Source organism: Equus przewalskii, chromosome 13, assembly GCF_037783145.1.
Source record: "Equus przewalskii isolate Varuska chromosome 13, EquPr2, whole genome shotgun sequence".
NCBI lineage: Eukaryota > Metazoa > Chordata > Mammalia > Perissodactyla > Equidae > Equus > Equus przewalskii.
Genome location: NC_091843.1, coordinates 18,820,885 through 18,848,596, shown reverse-complemented (window position 1 = coordinate 18,848,596; position 27,712 = coordinate 18,820,885). Strand labels below are relative to the sequence as shown.

The 27,712-nt window shown below is 46.5% G+C and overlaps 1 long non-coding RNA gene across 2 annotated transcripts in view; it reads right to left on the bottom strand.

The window, feature by feature from the left end:
• Positions 1-27,712, bottom strand: part of LOC139075065 (uncharacterized) — an 80,474-nt gene that overhangs the window by 17,486 nt on the left and 35,276 nt on the right. For both annotated transcript variants that reach the window (XR_011525099.1, XR_011525098.1), the window contains exons 6-7: positions 17,358-17,499; positions 355-439 (exon numbers count right to left, since the gene is read on the bottom strand). This is a non-coding gene — a long non-coding RNA (uncharacterized lncRNA). The remainder of the gene's footprint in view (positions 1-354; positions 440-17,357; positions 17,500-27,712) is intronic.

Genomic DNA, 27,712 nt, shown 5'->3' with positions numbered 1-27,712 from the left:
CTTTCACCTGAGCTCAGCTGTTATCTCTGGCACTCCCAGCCCTCCTAGGAAGATCTGCCCGGCTCCCACTGTGGCGCCAGCTCTGGGGCGAACCACAGGAGGTTGGGTGACTTATTCTCTTAGCTGATCTGTAGCAGCCACTAGGTTGGCTCATGACTCAAAGGCAGAAATTCCTCCTGTAGTTTATTGGCACTGGTTTCTGCCAAGAAGCTGGGAAGGGGACAAGCTCTGGCCTCCCTAAGGGCCTCTGCCTGACACATGAGCCCGGACTCAGTCTGTGACCTGGGGAACCACCGATCACACAGGATCTCGAGCTGTGTCCAAGATGTCATCTGATATAGAGTGTCTCCTTACCATGGGCCCTCCTTGGCCGGAAATCTCCAGCAGGATCCTGGTGGTGACAAGCAGGGTGATGATAACCGCCTCACCTCACTTTGTCCTAGACGGAGATAAGAACCGCAGAGGACTAAATACCAGTGTCTGTTCAGCCCTCAATGAATGCTCGTTGAGTGAATGAATAACTGAGGGGGACACATGGCTTCGTATCAATAAATATGAGCCATCTACACGGTTCCAGAACTCCTTTATGTGCCGTGGGGAATACAAAAGCTGTTTTGGATGCTCTCTTTATATGATGGCTGCCTAGGTGAAGAAACCAAACGCATGCAACGAGCTGTGTGCATTCCATAAACATTTGCTGAGCACCTACTCTGTACTGGGATCAAGGAGACACGGCCCCTGCCTCCAGGGAGCGCACACTCTCATGAGAATGACAAGAAATCAAATGAGTAATTTACAGGAAAGTGTGATGGATATTTCCGAGTGCTGTGAAATGCAAAAAGAAGGCAGCTTCCCTGGAACGTGCTATTCAAGAAAAGGCTTCCTGGGGAGGGCAGCAGGAAGGGGAGGGAAGACAGGAGCCCATGTGACAAAGACTTGGAGAGCCAACCAAGGATGGACAGACCAGCTCAGAAGCTGGTGCAGAAACTGAGGCACGCCCAGCTTCTCACATTCAAATCATACCTGTCGAACAAGCTATCTTGGACCACTTTCTCACTTGGAGCCTGAGTTTCACCACCTGTGATAGGATGGTGATAATAATACGTATCACCATCTCTTTGGGTGGCAGGGAGAATTAAATGAGTTAATTAACACAATGAAAAATCTTAGCAGAATGAGTCTCCATATGCAACAACTAATATTGTAATTACTATTATAAGAGCTTAGCTGAGGCTGGAACCAGGGTGATCATAACAAGAGGCTGAATCCAAGTCATCCTGTTGGGACAGAGTTATGGGACGTGGTGACAGGCTGCGTGTGGGTCACTGAGAAGGAGAAATGATGGGCAATGATGTTCTCGTCATTGATGAACAGTGTGGAAACTGCAACAAGCCCTGAATTAGGACACAGAAGGCTTGGGCTTGACTCCTGGCTCTGACATTTGGCGGCAGGGTAACTCTGGAAAATCACTGAAGGCTCTGAGCCTTAGCTTTCACACGTGTAAAATGGAAATAACATTGGCAGCTCTGTGTACCGTAAAGGGCGGTCCTGCAAAGCAGGCAAAAAGTGGATGTGAAGGCCCTTTAGTGTGAAGTGCTACCAACATGTGAATTATTATTATCTTAAAGTTTCCTGCTTGGGAAACCCAAAGCACATGCTTTGACTGAACCTCCAGGAAAGAGGAGATTCTAGCTTTTTTTCTTCTTCTTTTGCTTGCTTTTAAAGTTTCTAAAGCTGTGTTTCTCAGCCTTGACTGTGTCTATAAATCACCTGGGGGTCTCAGTAAGTGCAGAGACTGACTCAGTAGGTCTAAGAGGGGGCCTGGGTTTCTGCATTTCAAACAAGCTCACGGATGCTGCTGCCGCTGCTGATCCATGGACCACACTTTGAGTAGCAAGGTTCTCTAGAGGGCAATGCCGCAAAGCAGTCACATTCCTCAGGGTGAGCTGACAGCGTAGTCTAAGGGGAGAGTGTTTGGGATCCACAGCTGTCAGGGTCCCACCAGCCACCCTTCCTTTACTGACAGTCACTCTATGGTGCTTGCTGAGTGCCAAACACTATTCTAAACACTTGGCAAATATTTACTCATTTTATTCTTGCAACATTCCTCTGTGATAGGTACTATTTTTGCCCCTATTTTACAAATAAGAAGACTAAGGCCCAGAGAGGTTAAATTATTTGGCCGAGGTCACACAGCCCTCAGTCCTTATACCTCCAACCCCAGAGCTGAGCCCAGAGCAGAGTGTAATAAAACACAGCACATTCTATGATCAGCTGCCCCTCCAAACCACAGACCAGAAAAGCAGCTGCTGGTATGTCATCCACTGCCGAAGGCTGGTTAGAGCTGAGTCACGAATGGCAGTGGCCTAAAGAAACAGCCCCAGATCAGCCCTGGTTCCTGTCCCACCCGACATTCCTTTCCTTTCCATCCTGCGAGCCGCCAAAGATCTATCCAATAAACCCTTTCTTTGTGCATATCGCAGGGCTTAAAAGCTTGGCTCTGAAGCCAGACTGGCTGGCTTCAAACGCTGGCTTCACCAGTTCCCAGTTACTTGGCTGCTCCAAGCTCAGTGTTTGCATCCCCAGTAGAGGGATGATCATTGCACTGACCCCATAGAATTGCTGAGAGGATTAAACATGATAATGCGCGTTAAGTATTTAGCCCAAGGCCCGACACACAGCATGGGCTCCGTAACTGTTCTTGGTATGATTATTAAGGCAAACGTCAGAATAGGTCTGCAGCCCCTGCGCTGTGAAATCAGCTGCCACACCGCCACCCCATGACCCCCTTCCTCAGACTCTGGGAGAAGCCACCCAGGGTGTGAGGGCTGGGGCAGCGGGAAAGACTCGCACTTCTGACAGGAAGTTCCAGGCCACTGCACCTGCCAGCTGCCTTCGACACTGCTTCTCCTAGAACACGGGGAACGCGTCACATTGATGGGGGCCCTTTATCTCACATCAGGGAAGCACTTTGCACAAATGTTTGGATCAACTTTTCATGCCTCTGGCCCCGGGCCCGCTTATGAGTCAGGCTTGCAGTCTCAACTCAGCACCACACTTGCTCCAGAGATGGTCCTGAGGCTGCATGCCCATCCCTGCCTGCCTCCCACCCGCGTCCCCCCACTCCTACCTGCTGCCACCAGCCACTGCCCTGGGTCCCCCAGGAACCCAAGGTGAAAGAGGGATGTTGAGTGACGTGAATGCCAATTGCCCAGGAGCCACACTGGTCCTCCAGGATGTGCTAACTGCTATTAAAAGATACTCCAGGTCATTATTGCAACATTATAGGGACACAGCTGATTGCAGCTAATCTCAGACTCCCTTTGTGTTCCTAACGGAGGGGAGCGGCCTCGGGTGAAAAATCCCATTTTGTGCCTTTCTTCTAAAATTTATTTTAAGAAAAATAACCAGGGGCCAAATATGATACTCAACCATTGAAAATGAGTAAGATAAGGGTTTAGGTACAGAGCAAGCAAAACACAGAACAGAACAGAACTTTTCTCAGTCAGGTGGACATCCGAGATGACGGGCACAGGGACGAGTTAAGGGGTAGAAGATAGTGAATGACCTGGCGAGCAAATTGTCCTCTTTGATTCCCTTTTACAGCTTCCGATTACATCAGGGAGAAACTCTCCTTCAGAGCTGGTGTGCCTTTAACACCCTCTGACACAAGCTCGTTTCCCTTTTTTTTTTTTTTTTTTAAAGATTTTATTTTTTTCCTTTTTCTCCCCAAAGCCCCTCGGCACATAGTTGTACATTCTTCGTTGTGGGTCCTTCTAGTTGTGGTATGTGGGACGCTGCCTCAGCGTGGTTTGATGAGCAGTGCCATGTCCGCGCCCAGGATTCGAACTGACGAAACACTGGTCCGCCTGCAGCGGAGCGCGAGAACTTAACCACTCGGCCACGGGGCCAGCCTCGTCTCCCTTTTTTAACAAAGAGAGAGCTGGCCCGCATCGGCAGGCTCCCTGGCTCGGCTCACTTGGGTTAAAATCTCAGCTAAGGCCCACACTGACCCTGGGACCTGAGGCAAGTTACTCAACCTCCCCATGGCTCAGTTTCCTTATCTGTAAAATGGGGAGAATAACAGCCCCTCTTTCACAGAGTTACCGCAAGGACTGAATGAGGAACAGCATAGGAAGGCTTGGCACAGAGCACTCAGCCAAAGCGAGCGCCCGTGACTCGGCAGTCAACAGTATCTGACTGGAATATAAGAGCTTTGTCCTCCTTGTATTTATATTTTAGTTTCTCTTCTACTTGGGGGACACAAAATTGTTTTTCCATTTTTAATAGCAATATAAAATGTATTTATAAAAGAAATGTATAGTCATGCATCGCTTAACAACAGGGATAAGTTCTGAGAAATGTGTTGTTAGGCAATTTCTTTGTCAGGGAACATGGTGGAATATACTTACACAAACCTAGATGGTACAGCCCACTACACACCCAGGCTACATGGTACTAATCTTATGGGACCACCCTCATATATGCACTTTTTTCTTGACCCAAATGTCGTTATACAGCACATGCCGGTACTTAAAAATCAGCCAAAAATAGCATATTAACAATAAAACAGATAATATAAGGTTGTGGCAAAAATCACTGAAAGCGGTACTTGAATGACTAAATTTTGGGAAGGCTGATCCAGTCCAATCCATTCACTTTGCAAGTGAGGAACTGAAGCCCAGAGAGGAAAGTGACTTCCCTGAGGTCACACAGCAAGGTAGCACAGAGTGCTTCTAGAATCCAGAACCCTAACTCCCAGTTGAGTGCTTTACCCAACACACTGTATTCAGGTTCACTAAGTTGATAGTGTCTTAAGAAAGGACAAATTAAAAGGCATCTTTGAAGTGAGCGGCTACTCTCTTTGAAGCCCTAGAATGGGGGCTATTATACGGAAAGCCTCAGCTACAATGAGTCACTTTGCTTACAAAAAAGAGAAAGAAAGAAATAGTATAATTTTCAGGGTTTTCAAAGAGTTTAGGCAAGGCGCACAAACAACTCAGAACCCAGGACATTGTTTTCTTTGGAGAATGTGCAAGATATGCCTTTGGGTTCCTAATTTTTTTCTCATAAAAGCATATTCAGGCTAAAGCAGAAAATACTGTGATGATTTTTTTTATAAAAGCAGAAAAGGGCAGGCAAGAGGGTGTTTGTCTTGTTGGAGAACAAAGGATTGATTTACGTGGTCCGGTGTAACCGCAGGATAACAAGATTACATCGTGAGGGAAATCAGTCCAGCGGCAATTGGAGAGCAGAAGCCAGGCTACCTCCAGCCCTGGTCTGAGCACTTACTGGCTCGAAAACTGCACGTGGAACTCCCAACCCTCTTTATCCTTTCTTTTCAGTAGACAAGACTGGGGAGTCTTTTAATTTCCCACTTTCTTTGGCATTGATTACTTACAAACTCTCTAGCGACCAGGGGATGGGCTTAGTTCTATTAGTGGGAGGGACCACCCCCTCCGCCTGCGCCTGCACCGACTGCAACGAGCAACACACTGAACTTCATCTCTGAAGAGGCCCTTCCCTCCTAAGACCGAACTCACATCTGATGAATGGAATCGGGAGAAAAGAGGAAGAGTTGGAGGTGAAACCAGAAAAGGGGTCTTCCCAGGAGCATATTACCTGATGTACACCAGTGTTCCCTGGGCGTCCTTCCCGCCCGTTGCTCTGTATGAGGATCACAGACTCAAGAGTCCTCAGGGGCCAGGCAGCTTAGGGAAATGAGAGGAGCGGGCCATCTGGGGACGGTGGGGACCTGGAGCTTGTGTGCCTCTCTAAAGGGGCAGCAGCAAGTCAGCTCCAGTTATCTATTGCCTTGTGATGTGGGCCCAGTATGGCCAAATCTTTCCATCATTAAAGAAAAGCCAGGAACTTCGATTTTTATGCTATTTTTTTCTGATTTTTAAATGTCAGTGACTAATTCACTTTTTTCCAAACTTCAGGGTAGGCTCAATACAAGTGTCTAAGCAGCAGATCCAGCCTGCAGGCACCTCTGCTCTGTGCCCTCTCCCTAGGTAATCTCATTCCTTTCCGAGCTTCAAGCAGCACAAAGCATGGGTAGTGATTCCCCCGGCCACACTGCAGCCTGACCCTCACCAACGCTCTAGATCTGTATTTCTCAGCTCAGGCCTTCCTCCTGGTTTTGTTGTTATTGTTGTTGTTTGTTTTGGATCAACATTTAAGGCATGGATGGAGGAGAAGTAGACGATGATGGAAAGAGAGGAGAAGAACCTAGTCAATGGCATCCAACATGGTAGAGAGGTCAGGATTATCTCTTGTTTTTCTTGTAGCCTCAACACTGAACACGGCGCCTGGTATACAGTAAGTGCTTAATAAATGTTTGTGAAAGGACGACAAAATGATGGAACAAACTGGAAGACAAACAGAGCCTCTCTGTTGTCCATAAGGATCTGAAACCAAGATTACCAGCCACTGTAATGGAATCAGGGCTGGAGAGACTGGAGCTTATGAAGTCTGAGGTCAAACTAGGAGAGAAAAGAAAGGTAGAGAATTTTAAATCCCATAGCTTGAGTCAAAGTTGGGATATATCATTTGGAGACAGAAAGCCCGGATTTGAGTCATTGCACTGCTAATTAGTAGCCACACGATTTGGGGCAAGTCATGAAACCCCACTGAGTCTCGGTTTCTTCATCTGGAAACTGGGGCCAGGATTATCTAGCTCCTAGAGGTGACTTGGAGATCAAATGAAATAATGGATTTTAAAATACTTTGTAAACTGAAAAACACCTCTGAAGTGGCAGAGGGGGATAGGGGAGTCAAGTCACGTAGAAGATGATGAGTCAGAAGGACAATGCAGAGCCAACATGCTTCTTGGGCTGTCTGCATCATTTAAGGTGTCAAAACAGCTGTTGGCTTAGCCCGTGGCTTGAGTCATCCTGATTAACAGGTGCATGGCCAGCCAGGAGTTTGACTCCAAGTTGACTGGACAACTGAATGGGGAGGAGCTCCTGAACTTGGCCAGGGACTGGAGAAGGCTAAGACCGCGGCCAAAAGAGAAAGCAACTTTCCCTGTCCAGCCCAAGGACAAGTGAGTCTGCCATGAAACTCATCCTACAGTCTGTCTCCAAGGGTACACGTGTAACACTTCTTCCAGGGTGTCTCAGCGTTGATGACGAGGGCACTCCAACAGACGAGCTCATTCAGGGTGTGAATTATTTATGTTCATAACATGCAAGTTTACAAAGGTCCATTAACAAAAATTACATCTGGCAACCACTTGTAAACAATTACAATAACTGTGGTTTTAAGTAGAGAGTGAGATAATACAATAGAGCGGCCGTCCTCAAGCCTGCAGAGTCTCTCTCTAACTGACCTCAGCAGCTGGAAGCTAGAAAAATGGTTAAGAACATGGGCTCCGGAGACAGACACACCTGGTTCAAACCCCAGCTCTGTCATCTTGGGCCACTTAACCTCTCTGAGTCTCAGTTTCCCTAACTGTAAAATGGGAATAATAATAGTAGCTACTTTAGAGAGAGGTTGTTAGGATTCAATGAGATGACCTTTGCAAGATGCTGAGCATAGCGCTTGCCTCAGAGAAAGTGGTCCAAAAATGAAGACAGCCTGTCTTCTTCCACAGCTGCTTTGGAATTCCATCTAAGATCTAGTCCCCATCTCACTGGGATCCAGAGGATTCTAGACTGTTAAAGGTGGAAGCACCATTTAATTGAGACTATTGAGGACAGAGGGTTTTTTTCTTGGAGTCAAAGGGTATCTTGAAGGTCCATAAGAGGCTCTCTTGGGAGACGAAGACCTCACGTTGGAAAAGCTCTAGACCACCCATGAGTTCTTCACCAGAAGGGCCCCACTTTGGTAGGTTCTTTTAATATGGGAGTTCAGTGTAGGATTTCGCTTCATGAAAAGCTTTCACTAGCAGAAGAAATTCAACCTCTTCATCGTACAAAGAGAAGCTGAGACCCAGAGTGAAGTGATTTGCCCAAGGATACCTCATGAATGCGTAACAGACACAGGACTGGCTTTATGTCTCCAAACCTTGCTTAAGCATAAATAATAATGTCTAAATTGTTAATTATTGGGTAATTAACATCCCCAATGCAACTATTCTGTCCTTAATCAGATCAAAGTTACACTCAGTTCAATATGCTCCTTCCCCTTGAGACATGGGTTAAAAAGACATTATCTCATGTCCGAGGGAGGTGGAGAATCTCACGTAGGCATAAACATGTGTAATATATACCTTGTGGCTGTGCATGGGTGCTTTGTGCCTGAGACCTGCAATATAACCCAAGAAGCTTCACCTTCTGTTGCTTTGCTTTGGCTTTTATTTTCAAACTGGTGGAAGAGCAAACCCAGCCAAATTAAGAGAGATAGGGAGGAAATAAGAAAGGAGGGAGAAAAGGGAATGCACGAAATCCCAAATTAGAAGGGTTCTGGATATGTACAGTCCTAGCCCTCAGGAACACCCTTAAATTCTCATTGTCCTGTCCTCATGTGCATCCTCAGAGCTGGCAGGTCTTGAGTGTTTATATGAGCCAGGCCATGTTCCAAGCACTTTGCACATATTTTCTCACTTGAATCTCTCAAGAATCCTAGGAGGTAAGTATTATTATTCCCGTTTTACAGATGAGGGAAGAAGTACAGAGAGAACTAAGTAAACAGTACAAGATCACAAGACAGGGGCAGAGACAAAATTTGAATTCACATTCATGTGACTCCAGAATTATTGCCCTTAACCGTGGTATACAGTGGACTCACGCTACTGCCATGTGTAATTGACACAAATTCAGCTAGATATGTTCAAATAAGCAAAACAACCAGAGAGCGAAATAATACAATAGTGTAGGTGGTCCCACCTGTCCTTCTACCCACTGATCACGGACCCCAGGGTGAGTGTCAGATAGAAGATGTGCTCTGACAGTGGGTCCATGGCCACATGCCTTTTGTAGCATCATCACCACTGCATAAGAGAGTAACTCTAGACACACTTCTTCATTTCATCTAAATGTAAGCCAGCTATGTCATTTCAGAAGCAACAGCGGTCTGGTCCAATACCGGGAAAAAAAGGGCTATGTTTTGACTCCATCAGTCTCCAACAAAGGCAAGTCCTTCTGAGAGATGTTCAAGGGAAATTTTGACCACATCGAATTTTTCTTCTTAACAGGCTCACTTTAGAATCCAATTCCATTGTAAGTTATGCCTCCTTCTCTGGACCAACAGAGAGCCTGATGGGAAGGTAAGAGAGCCAGCTGTTGGTCTTCACTATGCCACCAACCTGGAGGGAGGCACCTCCTCACTGTCTGCCAATTGAGGGGTTGACTAAGTTGATCACTGAAGAGCCAATTGATTAAGAAGCCCAGACCTGGTATTTGGGTCTAATCTCTGAAGGCTGATGGAACTGGATTAAACTGAGTTGAGCTCTACAATGAGGCTGCCCAGACCCTCGGGGGATTCCAGGTCTCACACGGTAGACACTCTCCAACCCAACCACCCTTCCCGGGAACTCCCAATTGTTTAGCGTCTGGGCTGGGCCTCTTCCTAGGTCTGTGGGGAACCGAAAGGGGGCGCTTCTTGGCCGGGAGGCACAGTGGCAGCTGGGCTAGGGCTCGGACTTAGACCCGAGGAAACAAACACAGGCTGCAGAGCCTCTTTCCATCCAAATCAGCCCCCCTCCCCGGCCCGGCAACTGGCCACTTGATAATTCATAATCTCGATGACAGAAGAGAGATGGGGGAGCCAAGAGAAGGCAAGAGATCCTTTCCAGCCAACTGAGATCTGCCGTTGAATCCAGAAGTTTATTTTATGAAAAATAAAAAGGGAAAGGAAAAAAAATTGAGCAAGGGCGATTATAAAGTCTGAGACTGAACACGGCTGGGCCGCCTGCTGTAAGACGAGGACGTCCTCCTCCAGCCAGTGGTTTTGTCTTCTCGATGCCAAACAACCAGCCATGTTGGCTTTGTTTTCTTTATAAGAATTGACCCATTTTATTTGAACAAATAGACCAATTGTTTGAGTGCCAGGCAATATAACCTTCATAGTCTTCTGCAACTTAGCAAAATTTCTCATATAACAGCTTTGCACGCCTGCCTGGGCTGATGAAACATACAACTTAATCATCGAGGGCCAAGAGCCAAGGTGATTGCTGGAAGAGAGAGTCAAACATCACAGCCTATGTGCAAGGAAGGTCTGGGGCCCCACGGAACTCAGTGGAAAACAGTGCTCTTTGGAACTGGACCCTATTAAAGGTGAGCTCTTCCCCCAGTGGAGTTTCACTTGTAAATACTGAAAGGACCTAGAAAGAGACAGTTCTAGACGTAACCCTTCTGCTGCTTACACTAGAGTTTGTAATGCAGTACCCCCTCACTTCTGTGGTCTGCCCCCTGGAGAGGGTCCCTCTGCCCCTAATCAGATGTGCTCTGCAGACCAGCCTGCTTCAGGAACCAAGCCCCTCTCTGCCTCCAAAGGCTAAGGAGGCACCCATTTGCTACTGGTACACTTATCGTCTAATTTTAGGAAGTAGTGTGTGTGTGTGTGTGTGTGTGTACACATGCATATATATAACTGATATTAATATTAATGTTATATCTCTCTTGTACCTGTGAACTGTAACACAACCCCAGAACCTTCATCTCCCATGGCCTTGCTTTTTTTCTCAAAGTGGTTCATGGATAAGTCCTTCCTTCTCTTACCAGGCTAGAAATATCTCGTTTCCCTAAATCAAGAGAATCCCAGTAGATCTTAAAGGAGGGATCTTAAAGGTCCATTTTCCGATCCAGTGCTTGGCTCCCTGTTCCAGAGGCCAGCACAGGACTGGCTCACCGTTGGCATTCAGTGAATATCTGGCAACTTCATCAGGAGGCTGGTTAAAAGACTGACCAGGGCTTGCCCTTATCAAAGGCAGCTTCAGGTCCTTGGCTCTGCTTCCTTGCTTAAGCCGGAGCTACAGGAACCTTAGTCGTCATCTAGTAAACGCACACACACGCATGCAATTGTAAGTTCCACAAGGACAGGTTGGGATCCACACTCCCCCTCCCCCCTTCTCAGGGCAGCTCCTGAGTCAAGGACTCAAGGGCAAGTGGTTAATTTGGGAGGTGATCCCAGGAAGCACCCGCAGGTGATTGGAGAAGTAAGACGGAAGAAGGGAAGGCAGGCAAGACAAGATGTGTTAATGAGCAATTGAGTCATATTCCCAATGGGGACCTCTGGGAGAGGATGCCTCAGACTCACCCCCACCAAGGGTATTTCATGCCAACTCCTATGTGTGAATTGAAGGCTACTCCTGCAGATATCAGTCCCCAGGCTGCCCTGCTAAGAGCGGAGCATACGCTGCAGCCCAAGAAAGCGCTCAGGCAGAGTCGCAGGTGCATGCAATAAGAAGCTGGTGAGCAAGGGAAGGATGAGTCCTGGGGGGTAGGAGCAAGGCACTAACAGTGGCTGATACAGCTGGACTCCTCAGTGCCTGTAGCAGGGCCTGGCACATTGCTGGTGCTCTAAAACAAGGTTGCACTAATGAATGCAATGCATTATTCTATTGGCTTTAAAACTTTTTTTAAATTTTTTATAAAGAAGACACTTTGTCCAAAGGAAATCTTATGAGCAAAGATTACATAGTTCTGAATGTAAAGGGCTTAAAGAGGAGTTGCCTGATTTAAGGATAAAAGCCCTATCACCTCCCGCCACCAGACACAGACAGCTGTGAGGGACATCTAGAGTGCCTTGGAGGGCAGGGTGCCAAGTCCTGATTTAATTCATGCCGTTCGTTTTACAGATGGAACCATGAAGTGCCATGTCCCTGGTGACACCACGAGTTAGTGCTGGAAGCCAAAGGCAGCCCAGGAGAGTGGGTCAGTGGGGGTGGGCACCACCCTGAGAGTTGACTCAGCCTCAGCAGGAGCCTCCCTTGGAAGCACCCGGGAAGCCCTTGCTGAGGGCTGGGATCCTCTTCCCCCAGGACAGGCAGGGAAGAGAGAATCACCCATTGCAAAGTAATGACACCTCAACTGTCTCCAAGAACACGAGTGATTGAGTCCGTTGTCATTCATGTCCCATTGCTCCAGAATCAAATGTTAGCAGCCAAGAAGGATGTCAGCACCTTCCATTGTCACCATCCCCAAATCTGCTTTCCACAGCTTCGAGAAGGACTGTTAGCTTGGATGGGCAGACTCTACACCCCCAGGCAGAACTGAGTCCCCTCTTCCCTGGGAAGGCATGCCAAGCAAGCACATCTTGAGGGGGCAGCCAGGAGCAGAAGTCTTGAAGAACTTAAAAGCATAAGTTTGCACTAGAAAGCCAAATTGCTAAACTGGAACGAACTCACAGTTTGGACAGGGACAAAGAGATTGAGATGTGAAAGGAAAGATCTCAGTGTCGACTTCCAGGAGCTTTGCATTTCCTGTGGCAAAGTTTGCCCACCCCTGAGTCTGCCACCAACACTGAAAACTCCCAGCTCAGCCGCCTTCCTTCCAATCTTGACATCAGTCCAAAAACCAGGTACAGTAGCCAAGGCCACCTACCAGTTTTATGAACGCAAGAAGGAAATCCTCTTCCTTAGTGTCTCTGGAACACCCTTTTTTCTACACTAATTTTAAGTAAAATCTACCTTTTTTCCTCTAGCCCTGCTTTTTCTTTTCTTTTCTTTCTCTTTTATTTATTTATTTACTAGCTCTGTGCCTGGCGTACAAACTCTCATCAAATATTTATCGAACAAAGGATTGTATGAATATTTGGATCAATCTTCCCTCTGAGGAAAAGCTTGAGGTTTTGTTGTTTTGGGTTTTTTTAATTTTTTAATTTTTATTTTTTTAAAGATTGGCACCTGAGCTAACATCTGTAGCCAATCTTCTTCTTTTTTTTTTTTCCTTCTTCTCCCCAAAGCCCCCAGGTTCATAGTTGTATATGCTAGTTGTAGGTCCTTCTGGTTGTGGCATGTGGGATTCTGCCTCAGCATGGCTTGATGAGCGATGCCACGTCCACTCCCAGGATCCGAATTGGCAGAACCCTGGGCCACCGAAGCAAAGCGTGCAAACTTAACCACTCTGCCCCGGGGCCGGCCCCTGAGTTTTTTTAAAAGCCCATTTTTTGACCTTCAGAGATCTTCCAAATAGGACAACCATAAGGATGTTGGACAAACTGCATTCTTGCTAGAAGTTGAGGTTGGTAGGTGGAGGGCAATGCTGTTCATAGTTCAAAATTAGGAGTGATGGACAGTAAGGGGCATGCGGCCACAATGGAGACCACCACTGCAGCAGCCCCTCCTGGAGGGGTCTTAGATCCCTCACCGTGGCCCCAGGCAGGGGGAGGTTCATCAAGAGTTTGCCTCTTGGTCGCAAGGTTGAAATTATTTCCAGTTCAGAAATTTCATAATTCAGAACACCAATTGACTAAACATTAGGATATTTCTGCTACTGGCTATGATCATGTCTACATGCTCAAAACACTTAGCCTGATAAGGTGATTTGGAAAAAAAAGAGATTATTTTGATCCAAAACAGCCACCATGATTTCCACCTAGGAGAGAAGTCTGCAGACATCAGTCCATCTCCGCTGCAGCCTGAGCTTGTCTTTCTTTGGCCTTACCTTCTCATCATTAGCACTAGAGCACCGTGAAGTGAGCAGTAGGTTTTACCTTTGTTTATTTAAATCTGCTATTTACTAGCCATTCTTTTATCTTCAATAAAACAGGCTTACTGTAAACACAATTTTTTTCAAACAACACAGACATCAACAATGAAAAAAATAAAAGTCACTGTCAACATTCTTATGAGCATCCTTCCTTTCACTTCTCTGATTCCATCATCAAATATTTTAACATTATCCTGGTGATTCCAGTCCCCCAAACTACCTTTCTTTAAGTATGTTGGGCTAAGCACTTTATGTTATCTCATTTAATTCTCACAACAGCCATAATGTGGCAATTATCCCCTTTTACAGATTGGAAACTGAGGCTCAGAGAGGTTGTAACCTGCTCAAGGGCACACAACTAATAAGTGACAGAGCTGGGTTTCAAATCCAGGTTCACCTTATTCCAAAGGGCGAATCTAAAAAAAAATAGCTATCATATTTTTATCCTTTTACTATGTGCCAGGCACTGCGCTAAGTGCCTTATATGTATTCTCCCAGACCTTTAAGCAAATTGATAAGGTAGATTTTATTCTACTGTTGAGAAGTCTACAGCATGGAGGGGTTAAGTGACTTGCCCAGAATCACACAGCTGGTAAAATGCAGAGCCAAAAAAGCAAGCCCAGGATTTCTGACTCCTGAGTTGGTGCTCTTAACCAGAAAACTACATGGTCCCTCTATCCCACCGCTGAGCCCATTTAATGTATATAGAGAGTCATACTCCACACGCTGTTCTGTACCTTGTTTTTCTCGTAGTATGGGCAGTGGGTTTTCAATCCTTGCCTTTAAATTTGAAACGACATGACCCAATTCTGCTCCCTTAAGCCAATAGCGGGCCCCCGCTCCCTGTACTCGATCGCAGCCCACATCCTGACCACTCACTCAAGCACTTGCCCTCTGTCCCTTCTCGACTCCTCACCTTGGTCTCCCCTTCGATTTGTCATCTTGCACCTACATCTCAAACCAGGTACTGCGCGGAGGCCCACTGACCCAGCCCTTAGGTTTCATACAAACCCTCATCCCTGTCATTCGGCCACTTCTGACAACTCTGGTGAGCCACCTCGCCCCGTCCAGCCGACTACCCAGAACTCAAACCCTCAACCCAGCTCTTGCCTTGCGAGCAGTTGCTGCTTTCCCTGGATTTGCTCTGGCTTAATAAACAAGTCAGCAACAGAAATTCCAATAGATAACCTCCAAATTCCCTGTAGCTGAAAAATAATATCCAAAGGTATCACCTCCACTTAAATTAGGAGGTAAGAGTTTCTTGGTAACTATGCACAGACTACCCCACCCTGAGGTTAAATGATGTCCATCGCTCTGCTTGAGGTAATCTCACTGTGTGGCTTTGAGCAAGTCACCTCAGCTCTCTTGTCGTCAGTTTCTTTATCTGTCAAACAACAGATAGAAGTAGATGGTGCCAGGCTCCTCTAAACTCGGAAATTCTATTATTCTATGATTAAAGAAATGACAAGCCTGGTAGATAGTAACCCCATCAATGTTTTTGTCCGGTCATTAGCCAGACTAATGAGGCCGTTTATGCAATCCAACTGCAAAGTTCACTTTGGGGGAGAAGAGGAGGAATCGGGGCAGTTGGATGTTCCCAGGCATCACTGGGGCCAACATTAAGTTGATGGAAGTGTGCTGGCAACAGTGAAAGGAAATCAGGGGGCTCTTCGCATAAGTGGGGTGCACTTTGGAATGAGGGAGCACTTTCTGTGAGTAGAAAGCTATCATCTGAGTGAAGCCAAGACGAAATCTACTTTCTGAAATTTTTTTGTTTGTTTTCTTTTTAAAGTTTGGCTTAAACACTTGTTTTTCTCTGTTCCTTATGTAATCTTGTGGGATGCGGCGTCAGAAAGTCATAAATCATTCATGGTGCTCCGGGAAAAAAAAATCACTTGTGCAGAGCAGATGCAACTTAAAATGAAATGGGAGAAATTTTTGCACGAAACCCAAAGAAAAACGTGACTCGTATGGTTCGTAGCCCAGGCTGATGGCCAAGTCCAGCGATCGCTATGTGGCTTGGTCATTTGTTTCTGGCTTCTCGTTGTGCTTCATTTTAAATGGAGACTTAGCTAAAGATACAGTCTGTCACAATTGTACTGCATTTTTCCAGGAGTCTTAGAAAAGATGCTAGAGTCGTGGCGTTTGTGGGGACAATTGAAACTGACAGATTTTATTTCCTGCTTGAAGAAACCAAGATTTTTGGATCTTTGCCAAAAAAAAATCCCTTTTGCAGTATACCCATCACTGCTGTCCATAATTCTTGTGGATTAATTAAACTCCCTTTGTAAAATATCAATACTCTTCCCCAAAACCCACACAGAAAAACATAAGCAGCCCCCAGCCGCAATAACCTATATAACTGATTCTCAAACATCAATGCCTTAAATAAATTGCTTTAGCTTTATAATTTCTAATGTGGCAGCTAGCTGTGATGAGATTTCTAATAAACAAGCAAATTATGGAGGGTTTTTTTTAACCTCTTTCATATTCATTAACTCATTCGAGCTTCACGGAAGTAGCAAGGACGGATATGTGTTCATTCATTAATTCATTCTTATAACAACCTTAACTGACTGTGAAGCCCTATGCTAGGGCACTAAAGATACAGACAAGATAACGCCCTTGTCCTTGCGCCACTCACAATACACAGGGTGACAGATATGTAAAAATCATTATAGAGAGACAAACCAAAATGAATAAACTCCCAAAAGTGAAATGCTTTGCCCTAGATCAAACAGCTGGAAAGTTCTGGAGCAGGGATTTCCTCCTAGGTCTCCAGGTCTAAGTTCAGAACACTCTCACAGAAATCCTGTAGCTTTTTGTAAATGGACAAGTTTTGATGGGAGAAAGTGAGGAAAAGAAAGCCCCCAGCCTGAGGTCCTGCCACTTAGAAGAATAATCTGGGTTAATCACCTTAGGAACCAGTGAGCAACCAGCAGAACTGAGGAAGAATTCTCAGCAGAAACGAGGGGAGCGTTCCCATAGGTCAGATTCACATTTCTCCTAGTCGCCCTGAGATAATGTCCAACCTAACAGAGTGCCTGGCACTGGGTTTGTCCTCAAAAAATGTCTATTTACTCTCTGTTCAATTGAATTCAAATTAGTCATATGACCACTTGTGGCTGTGTTACCAAATGACAGGCAGTTGCCCCCCAAAACTCTTGAGATCTCAGTGATGTTGCCTTGAACCCCCAGTTTCACAGCTCAGGAAAGACTTAAACCATCCTCAAGATCTTTGCTGTTTCCTGGTCTTGAGAATCTTATCATTTGGCTCCCTGTCGCCATTCTACCCCCATATCCCGAGGCACAGACTTTTCCCCATTTTCCAAGAGAAATCTACTTGTGCCAACCACTTGCTAAGCTTTCAAGAATCTACTGAAGATCAGGCAGTTCTGGGGAGAAATTACATCATGCATAACCCAGCATGGCTGAGTCACCATCTTGCTGGTTGTACCCACCCCGATCCCTCTCATATTTCCCTCTCTCTTTCCAGAGCAACAAATATATTCTTCTTCTTTGTTCAGGCCCAGCTATGCTATATATGCAGAGTCTCAGCGTCTACTGTAGGTGGGCTTATCAAGAGGTTTTTTCCCCACCACTGTAAATCTCTCCTCAGGAAGAATTCTCAGACCAACTGCCAAGACAATAAAAATTTTCTGCCTCTCCCTCCACTCTAAACTAAACTCAAAGATGTCCACCACTGCCCGTTGTTTTCAGTATTTCTGTGGCCACGCAATGAGAGCTGCCAGGGGTTCCTACCATAACACAGCTCCTCAGTGCTCTCCTTGCTCAACCTAAGGGCTGCTCTCACTTCATCCAATGCTCAGCCTGTCCACCTGGCTTCGATTCCTTGGCGTCACATGCTTTCTACACTCCGAGTGTGGTGTGATGTTTTCTGGGTCTGTAGCAATAAGCAACAGAAAAAAAAAATCATTAATCACCTGCTATGTACAAAACACTATACGAGCGAGTGGGGAGAATAAGGGATCATGGCCTCTGTCCTCCAGGAACTCATAAGCTAAGCTTTGGTATAAACTTACCATATAATCTTAGGAAAATGACAGTTTCCAGGCTTCAGTTTCTTCACCTGTGAATTGGTGGTGTTATAAACACCTGTGTCATAGGGTCATTGCAAAAAGCAAAGAAAGTAAAGTGGGAAAAAATGGTAAAAATGTTAAGTACTTGGTTTAGTCCATGGCTAGCAAAAATAATAAATGGAGGGCAAATATATAAATCCATACTGATTGCTGAGTGGAACAGGAAAACATCTGTAATACAAGGCAGACTTTGATAAGCTTTATAGGAGAGATACCAAGTGGTGGGGTGCTGTGTGTGAGGGGAAGTTTCCTTCCAGCTGAAAGGCTTGAGAAAGACCACTCGGAATAGATAGAAGCTGAGCTAGTGAGATGATTTATGTAAAGCACTCGTGAAGAATGAGTAGGATCTGGACAAATGGTCTGGGGAAGTTCCCACAAGGAGTTGATAATCGGTGCTGAAAAGTTGTCTATTTCCAGTGGTGTTTCAGTCCTGAAGGCTGCATGCAAAAGTGTTTTATAACTTTTCAACTATAAAATAAAGGGATTTTTATGACCACTATGAAATCACTCGATTTCAGCAACAAGGAGCGCATCAATCCCCAGGGATATGGAGATGAAAGATCGCCCCCTTCTCCACCCTGCACTCATTGCGCCTGGAAAGCCTTGTTTCCAGATATGCACGTCACAGTTTAATGGGGATACCTGTACACTAGGGTTTGGCCAGAAGTTGGCGCTATTGCTGAGCCAGAAGCTGTCATCCAATTGGGAACTCTTTTCAGAGCTAAGTGCGAGGGACCAAAATTCTCTTAAACTGCTGCGGGCAGAACAAGTGTCCACAGGTGGAAGTACCACAGAAGTGGATTTCGGCTTCGTGTAAGAAAGAGCATCCCAACAGTTAGAGTTGCCCAGTCAGAACAGTTAGTGAGTCCCCATTGCCAGAGTGTTCCAGAAGGATCTGGAGAACTAACTCAGAGTAGCTGTAGGAGACATTTCTGCGCAGGCTGAGGGGTTAGCCCAGAAGATATACACATGTCCTCCCCGATTCACACTAGACATGGGTAGCTGTAGTGGTATGTCAGGCGCTGAGCTGGACACTGGATCACCAGGGTTAAGAAAACAGACACGAATCTGACCTTTCTTGAGTTTAAAGTCAGCCAGGAGGTGGGAGAGTATAAAAGATATTAAGCTAAAAGTCACAAAAATATCAATATGGCTTCAAACTATGACAATTGCTATGAAGAGAAAAAAGAAGCAGCCATGATAGCATACGACAGAGAGGAGGGGGCCTCATTTAGATTGGGAGGTGCAAGGAAGAGTTGTTTGAGAAACTGACAAGCAAGCTGAGTTGCAATACAGATGATACAGACAGACAGACGTATCCTAGTGCCAGTGGGTTAAAGGGGTGCCCCCATGCCTGGCCTTTTTTTAAGTCGACAGAGAAAGGAAGCCAGCTGCCTGTAAGAGTGTGGAGTCACCTGTCAATCTGAGTCTCAGTTGGTGTATCCAAACTCACATTAGGCAGTGTCAGTGTAGTCAGGCTTTCTTTACCGCAGTTATTAGTTTCCATTTGCTTTTTCTCTGAAATTTATAAACTCATCAGTTTATTCCTTCATCAATCCATCAATCCATCCATCCAGTCTTTGGAGAGGTTCAAAGATATCTAGCCCCCAATCTCAACGGAGATGGCTGTATGCAATCTATAATGGAGGCTGCTATGTGCACAAGTTCCTGTAAGTGAAGATACATTGAGAAGATGGACGGAAAACTTATGGAAGTTTGAAGAAGCTAGAAATTCAACACCGATGAGGGCACGAAGGGAGAATTTTTTGGAAAATGTGGCATGTTGAAGCACGCCGGGGAATTCCAAGCAAAGTGAATTTGAAGGAATCAAGTCTCACTCAGCATTTGGGTTCTAAAATCAATGCATAAAGCCAAAAGAAAATCATAACTAGATAGTAATCAAAAGCACCCTTGCAAATCTGTCCAGCAGGGACCACGTTGGAGAATGACATACTATCTCGCAAGAAATCCAACACAACTGGTGTTTCCTCTCGTCCTGAAAGCAATTGCTGTTGCTTCAGCTGAGCACCAGATATGTCTGCGAGCTTGCTTTAAGGTGGCTTGTTGTATGAAGAATATGAATTCTTAAATGCTGACCTCACACGTAGCACAAGGTCCCTGGGAGCAGAGAGAAGGAGCAGGCCTTCCATGGCTCCTGCCCACTCCACTCACCGCTGACCACGGGCAGAGCGGGCAGAGCGGGCCCCAGCAGCTTCACTAATTCACTCTTGCTCCCAGCCTCTCTCTCTCTCTCAATCAATTAGCCTACCTCTCTTTATTTTTGCCAAATAAATAGTTAAATTTGCATGCATTAAATATAAATATGATGTGTATCCAGCACAACATCATCAAAGACCTGAGGCTGGCAAGGAGCTGGCCTGTCAGAAAATAGCTGGGTGACTCAAGATAGCTGAAAGTTGGGGTCTGTGTTGGTTTCCTAGGACTGCACTAACAAGCTACCACAAACTGAATGGCTTAAAACAACAGAATATTAGGGGCCAGCTTGGTGACGTAGTGATTAAGTTTGCACACTCTGCTTCGGGGTTTGCAGGTTTGGATCCTGGGAGTGGACCCACATGCCACTGATCAAGCCATGCTGTGATGGCATCTCACATAAAATAGAGGAAGATTGGCACAGATGTTAGCTCAAGGACAATCTTCCTGAAGCAAAAAGAGGAAGATTGGCACAGATGTTAGCTCAAGGACAATCTTCCTGAAGCAAAAAGAGGAAGATTGGCAACAGATGTTAGCTCAGGACCAATCTTCCTCACCAAGAAAAAAAAAAACCCAGAAGTTTATTCTTTTTGGCCTTTCCCACTGCACTCTCTTTCCACCAGTGTTAATCCCTAAGGCCAAGCCCTGTTTCTGCACCTGCTTCTAGAGAACCCAATCTATGGCAACCTAACCTTTGTTGTTATTCACTTTCTTGTCTTGGCCAAGAACCCCTCAATCTACACGTCATAGTTGATGAGGCGGCAACATCCATCACAGTGGAAGCAATAGGGATGGTGTCATCTCCTGTCCTCTTAGACAGTCTACAGGCTTCTAAACTTGCCCTCACTGAGATTTTTCTGTTTAACTTAGACTGACAAGTAAGTGGAGATACTATCAGATGGTGAGGCATTTGGTCATTTTCTTGATGATCATCATTTTCTCGTCCTCCCAGAAGGAATCACCAGGAAAGTATTTGATTGGCAGGCCCGTGGAAACACAACCACCAGCTCTCTAACCTTGCCTCTTGCTTCTAGCGCAGAGGGCAAGAAATGTCTTCTGAACCGCTCACTACCTAGATGGTGTGGGTTGAAGCACATCCTAAGGTTGCTTATCACTTCTGGGACGTTGGGGTCCACCTAGAAGTGGCCAACGTTGGGCTCTTTCTTTCTGCGGAATCTTCCTTCTCAAGAGCCCAGAAAGCTCAGAGAAGTGCTCGAATTCACCGATTTCTGACTGCCAGCCCCCTCAGCCACGATAAAGCCTCCCAGAGGCCATCAAGTCCACCTCTCTGTCCTTGAAGAAGGATCTCTCTCTCCAACACCCCCACATGTTTTTCCTTTAAAAGGAAAGAAATTTTCTGTTTTCTTGGCTCTGCGGCCAGATGGCAATGAGCTCCAGAAGCTCTGGAGGACTGTGGCTGGCCTCCCCCGCATTCTGTTTTCTTCCCTGCCAACTAATTCCTGCCCTTAACCTTCTTAGGTGTTAGTACAGCACCTATTATTCATGACTTCATTGACGTTCCCTCTCAGTCCCCGAAGCTGGCGGTGACTCATCCTCTCTTGTCATCGAGGGGCATCACGGGCTGTACACAGAACACTGCATGAACTGCGTCTTTGCTCTTTGATGCCTCTCCACAAAGGCACTCCAAAAACTTTGTAATTTGATGACCGAGAGGCAGACATGAAGATTTCCAATTTTACAGCCTGTAGACTTAAATTAAGCAACCGATCTGGGTCACGCAGGGACCAGGACTCTGGACTCGCCCTGGAGGAGCAGAGCCCCCAGGCCCGTGGAAAGTTAGTTTAGCAAGGGTCTACAATGTCTGTAGCTGCCCAGGCCTTCCCTGGGGGGACGCGTTTGAGCTTTCCCACCTACCAAACCGCTCTTAGCATGGCAGGGGAATGGTACTTCAGTGAAAGCCTCCTCTGCAGACAGCGTCCTTGGATTTTCCATGGGATGTTTTTATTTTGCTGAAAAGAACTGAGCATATATTGGGTTAAATGGGATTAAGGAATCTTGCTCCCAGACAAAACTTGTGTCTCTACAGCACTGATGAAGTCATACAGGATGGCGATTTCGCAGGTTACCTCCAGCTTCCTAGCCTCATGGCTGTTTGGTGAAACAGACTCTCCTTGCCCTCATTCTTAGAGCCTGAGCCATAGAGATGCTTTTGGATAAGAGAAGTGGGCCTCTGGTCATGGGACTTAGTGAAGAAAGTGACGTGGCCCTTTTAGCAAATCACACCCAGGACTATGCGGAGAGAAGCTTTATCCCAGGGTAAAGGTTTGTTGTCTTACAGACGTTCCACCTTAATGGCGGGCCACAGTTATGTCCTCTGTCCTTCCTTCCCCCATCCTGTATCTCCCGTCCCTATATCACCCAGGCCACAAGCACAGCCCCACCCCATCGCACAGTCTGAGAGAAGTCACTGACAGCCCACACTTGAGATCAAGGCCAGGGAGAGATAGAACTCTGAGGTGAAGGCCAGGTCCCAAATGTGTGACTGCTGGACTATACATACTACTCAGATATGTTGGTTTGGTTCATACAGTCTCCTTCTTTAAAATTTAAATACAAAATTTTAAACACTTTTGTATAAAAAAATTCGAAAATACAGTTTTCCAATTTCTCTTGAAAAAGAGAAACATCTGGCCACATGGTGCTAGCCTTCCTTCATGGCCACCAGCAGCTGGAGCTGCGTAGCCAGCACCAGCCCCTTTACAAGGAACACTCATGCTCCAATTTCCTTCTCTTAGACCAGGCCAGTTTCCCCTTTCCCTATTACCACACTGGCCCCTGCTCACATCAAGTTTGAGTCCCCTGGGTTAAGGCAGGGAAGAAAGAGGAAAGAGAGAAGGTCAAATTAGAAGTTTCCCTGATGTATTAGTTTGAATGCTTTGGGATACGTGTAACAGAATATCTGACTAAAAGTTGCTCAAACAATAAGGACTTTTAATATTTTGACAGAAAGTCTACCAGTTGGCAGTTAGGTACAGGGTTAGATCAGTGGCTCAACAGTTTCCAGGCTCTGGGTCAGCATCTCTGCTGTCTTCTTGGCTTTTTCCTCATGGTGGCAAGAAGGCTGCCACAGCTCCAAGCACCACATCCTCATTCAATGATATATAAAAGAAAAGAGAGAGCAGAGTTTCTTCTCCCACGTCTGTCTCTTAACAAAGAGCAAAACCCTTCCAGAAGATTCCAGAAGACTTTGCCTCAAGTCCCATTGGCTAGAGCTGTACCACATGACCACCCTTAAACCAATCATTAGAAAATGGGAATGGAATTGTCACGTTTGAGTGAGACCAAACATTGGTTCATCCCTGGATCTAGCAGAGGAGTCCACCTTAGCACATTGTTGCCCACACAGTTCTGCTAAAAAGGAAGAAGTGGAGAATGGCAGGTGTTTGTAACACCTACCACCTGTGAAAGGTGTGGCCACGCAGGGCATCCCAAGCTTCTACTATAACGCCCCCATGTCAACTGGGATGCTGGGGAAGAATGTGGAATCAGCCCCTGTGGTGTCTGTACGGGTTGTAAGATAAGGCTGGAATACAAAGGGAAGGGCAATTTTTCCCTTCTTCTGGATCCTGTGTCTGCCCAGCTGACAGTGAGATCATTTTGTTACAAACTCCACCACCCCTCCCTTCCACCATTAGGGGCTTGGTGCTTGGCTTTCAGGTATTTTCCTGGCAAGTAGGAAGCAGGTTCCCATCCTGACCCAGTCCCCAAATTTACTGTCTGAGTTTTCTCCCCGAGGGTTGCATATAAAGGGGTTGCCCTTGGGAGTGGGCCTGGGTCAGTCCCACAGCTGGAAGGGCGGTTCATCTAGTTAAAGCTCTTTCCCAAATGGCTTCTGGAATCGGAGCCTTGGGTCATAAATCAGGGCTTGTTGCCTGGTCCCTTGTCGCCTCTTCCTTGGCTCATTCAGTCTCCTGCAGCCTCAGAGCCCCAGGCTCTGGGAAATAGTTAGCAAACAAAGCTTTAACTCCTGGTCCTGTGTGCCCTCCCCACTTATACACCATTCTGCTAAGCTAGAAGGACTGAGCAACGTCGATGGCCTCCAAAGGCCCTAGGACAACAGGAGGACCCTGTCAGCGCCCCTTCCATCCCACCACACCAGATGGAAACGTCATACAGAAGCCGGGTCCAGGAGAGTCCTTCACATCCTCTGGCTGCCAGGCACCCAATCCATGTCCAACAGCATATCAGTTGGCAAATTTCAAAAACCGAGAAATAAAATAATGATTTTAATATTCTATGTTGACGTCATGCTCTCCAGTCCTCTTTTAAACATGTTCAAATCCCTTATCTCATCAGATCCTCCTGATGACCGAGCAGCCATAGGGCAGGGGTCACAAGAACAAATAGTCATCGCAGCCACCGTGTTATTGACTGCCTGCTACATGCCAGGCGCTGCGCTAAGTACTTTACATCCACTGTCTCATTTCATACTCTCAACCGCCCTCTGAGGTCAGTAGTGTTACTGACCCTGTTTCACAAGTGAGAATCCAAACCTCAGAAAGATGGTGCAACTCGCCCAAGGCTACATAGCTAGCAAGCGACAGAGCCAGGTTTCAAGCTTAGGTCTGTCTGGTTCAAAAGCCTCGACTTTTAACAACCCCTGCCTCATTCTTCAATCTTGACGTGATGTTTTAATGGTGGCTGGAGTGAAGACTCTTTATCTCAAGGATAAGGATGGGTGTTACATCATTAAGGTGACTGTCATCCACTTCCTGGTTTTTTCCTTCTCTCCCAGCCTCATTCCTGCTCTCCTTGCCCTCTGACCTCCCTGGGGAACAACTCCAAGTCTCAAGTGCTGGATTTGGCATTCTGTATCCCAAAAGAACAGCTTCAGGGCTCATCAACTTGGTCCCATCAGGACTCCAGGGCTGAAATAGGTCCATGAATAAGAGATGGAAACTGGCAGAACCAAACATGAGGCCAGTCTCAGGCAACTCTGACATGCTGAGGAGGTTCAGACCAGCAGGCCCAGGGTGGCACATTTGAATCAACAGAGTTCAAAGAAATGCAGCTGCTGTCACCTGAGCCAGGAGCCAGGGGGAGGGTCAACGGCCAAAAGGAAGAACACGTGAGGCCGAGCACAGGGTCTGCACTAGACAGCTGGGGTCCAGTCCGAAGGGTCTCCCGCCTCAACTAGGAGCAAAGGTCCAGGCACACATATGAGCCAACTTAGGGCAGCGGAAGCTGAGGGGAGGACCCACAGTCAGAGCAGGGCTCCGGGCCATGCAGGAGAGCTCAGAAGTAAGGGGCCAATAGGACAAACAGTACCAGGTAGTCTTGAGAAGGGGGGAGTCCCTTTTTCCTGCCAGGTGCAACCTGACCAGTTAATTCAACTGAAGTGTTATTGGCTGATGATAACCTCATATCCCATTCCTCCCAGGTGGCGCATATTCTAGTGAAGTGACATACTTGCACCACCTCTAATCCTCAGCACTGCCCCCTAAACAAAGGAGGTATCAGTGCGTCTCGCTCTATAGATGAGCAAGCTGAGGCTTGGAGAGGTTAGGTGACCTGCCCAAGGTCTTCTAGAGGAAGAGGCCGGATTACAGCCCCGGTCCTCCCGGCTCCCTAGAGAATGTTCTTTCCTCTCTACCATGCATCGTACCCAGTGACTGGGCTCCTCAGACACTGGGAAATTGGAGAGATCATGCATGGATCCCGTTGTCAACTAACGTCTTCTGGATGCTGCCTCTATGTCAGACCGTGTGCTGGGTGCTAGGGTATAACAGGAGATGAGACACAGAGTCTGCGCTCACTAAGAACTCACTGCCCACCCCCCACCAGACTTTGCTGGTGGTCCTCAAAGCCCTGCAAAGAGCCAGCTGCTTCCTCCCACCCCACCCTGGTCCTTGGGAAGGCAGGTTGGGTCCAGCGTTGCATTTTCTCCAGGCCACTTGCTCTGCTCATTACAGAAACCACACTTCTGACAGAGGTAGGACCATTGGGCCAGCGGATTAGACTATATCATTTTGAATCTAAGCTGCATCCTCTGTGATCAGTGGCCTCTGCAGTCCCGGAGAGGTTTCTGTTTGTTTGGAGCTGGGAGGATTTGCTCGGATTAGCATAGAGATTGCCTTTGCACTGGGGAAAAGGACCAGCAGCTGCTGATGGACCAGCTGGAATGCAGTCAGCTCGACTCCTCCCCAGGCACCACAGCCCTGGAGTGACACAGCACTTCTCTGGGCTCCGACAGCAATAGGTGCCTGCCTCTCAGAGAGCACGATGGTGGGAATGACATCTCTTGGTTATCTTATCACTCTCCATCACTGAAGCTCCCTAGGAATGATTTCAGGCCCCTTCTCCAGCAGCCGGGGCTATAAATAAAGATTCCCCAGGGATGCTGAATCCTATCCTTCCTCCTGGCCGCCTCTGTGACTCATTCCATGGGCAGATTCTTCTTCCATCTTTTTGATTACGGAGAGGGGGAAGTGAAAGTCTGCCTGTCTGTGTTTGTGGGTGTGCATGGCCATGCTTGTCTGCATATTGTGTGCATTTACTTCGGTGCAGTCTGTGTGTGTGCATGCATGTGTGTCTGTGCATGGAATTCTGTGTGAATATGTGTGTCTACTTGTGACTCAGGGTTTAATTTTAAGGGTAGAGAAGAGATACGTTCTCATACAAGTCTTGGCATGGGGACTGTTAGCTAAGATTCCATATGAAGTCTCATCAATAGTATTTACTAAGTCCCTTCATTGCACACAGACTTATGCTAAGCAAGGAGAATAGACACAGGCTACATCACCTTCATGAACTACAGCTGCTTAAAGCAAAAAAAAAATTCCTGAAGTGGCAGCAGCAATGGAGAAAGAAGCATTTCATGAAAAGAGAGGCCCCACCTGTAGCCGAAGGATCAAGAAAACACTCATTTACTGAGTCCCTTCTCTAGCCAGGTGCTCACTAAGTGCCGCGTAATTTATTCCTCCCAACAACAAAGCACAAGAGAGCTCCTTATCCTAGTTTTCACAGATGAGAAAACAGCCCCAGAGAAGTTGAATAACTTGCCTGATGTCACGCAGACAGACGACATGGTCCAAGGTAAAATGAGGACCTAGAGCTTCAGGGCAGAAGCTCAGAGGTCCTCTCCTCCAAGCCTTCATCCACTGTCTGCATCTACCCTCCAACCTCCCCACAAACTGGTCATTCAGCCCCTTGGTAAGAGAAACTCAACTCTTAAGACAAGCTATTCCACCTTTAGACAGCACCAAACCACAGGAAAGTTCTCTCCTACGCTGGATCCCAATCCACAGCCTTCTTATTTCTGCCCATTAACCCTCCTATGCCCTCTGGGGCTAACAAAGCAAGTCTAATTCCTCTTCCTGGCATTTCCCTTCAAATAAACATGACAGCCATCATGCTGTTTCCTCACGCAGCGGACCCTTCAACCATTGCACACTTGGAACAACTTTCAATCCCAAAATATTTGTTTATCACTATATCCTGCATCCACAGTGCTGGCACATTTAGGTTAAGTAAATACTGGTTGAGTGAATAAAGAGATGAAAAAGCCCTTTCAGCGTTGATGGTGCCATGACTTGTTTTGTAAGTCTTTGTCTTAATGAACAATTGCCTGGTTGTCAGGAACAGAGCCTATTCTGGCCAAGTGAAAATTCAGGCTTGATGGAAAGATCCAGGGAACTCTGAATAAAGATAAATGTGGGAAGATTGAAGGGCCTTGTGGAATGCGAACAATATCAGACAGCTCTCTCATGTTCTCTCTCTCTCTCCTCTCCTGTGTTCTCTGCTCTCTAACTTCTCTTTGTGTGTCAGCTATGTCCTCCTCTT